This window comes from Egretta garzetta, unplaced genomic scaffold (assembly GCF_000687185.1).
Source record: "Egretta garzetta isolate BGI_Z169 unplaced genomic scaffold, ASM68718v1 scaffold619, whole genome shotgun sequence".
Classification (NCBI taxonomy): Eukaryota; Metazoa; Chordata; class Aves; order Pelecaniformes; family Ardeidae; genus Egretta; species Egretta garzetta.
The window spans coordinates 82822-83086 of record NW_009260772.1 but is presented as its reverse complement, the minus strand read 5'-3'; the positions used below and the strand labels follow the sequence as shown (position 1 = coordinate 83086).

General features: G+C 63.0%; 1 protein-coding gene across 1 annotated transcript in view; it reads right to left on the bottom strand.

The window, feature by feature from the left end:
- LOC104132905 (neuronal acetylcholine receptor subunit alpha-10) overlaps positions 1-265 on the bottom strand; it is a gene marked incomplete at its 3' end in the record, with an annotated part of 13011 nt that overhangs the window by 3348 nt on the left and 9398 nt on the right. The gene's annotated exons all lie outside the window — the stretch shown is intronic.

The following is a 265-nucleotide window of genomic DNA, read 5'->3' as shown; positions in this document are numbered from 1 at the left end:
GGGCAGAGGCGGTGCTGAGGGCCAGGGTTTGGGGGTGGGATGGCAGGGGTAGGGGAGCGGTTGGGCTGGGGAAGCTTAAAGGGCTTTGCCAACCCAAACCATTCTGGGATTCCATGATCCTATGATCTATATATGGATATATACATCCACGTCCACCCAGGGAAAGGCTCTGCCCAGCCCCCCCTCCACTGCAGAGCAGTGGATGGGGCTGCGAGGGCCAGGCATGGCCCCCCAGAGGAGGACACCCCCAGCCCATGCCCGGCGG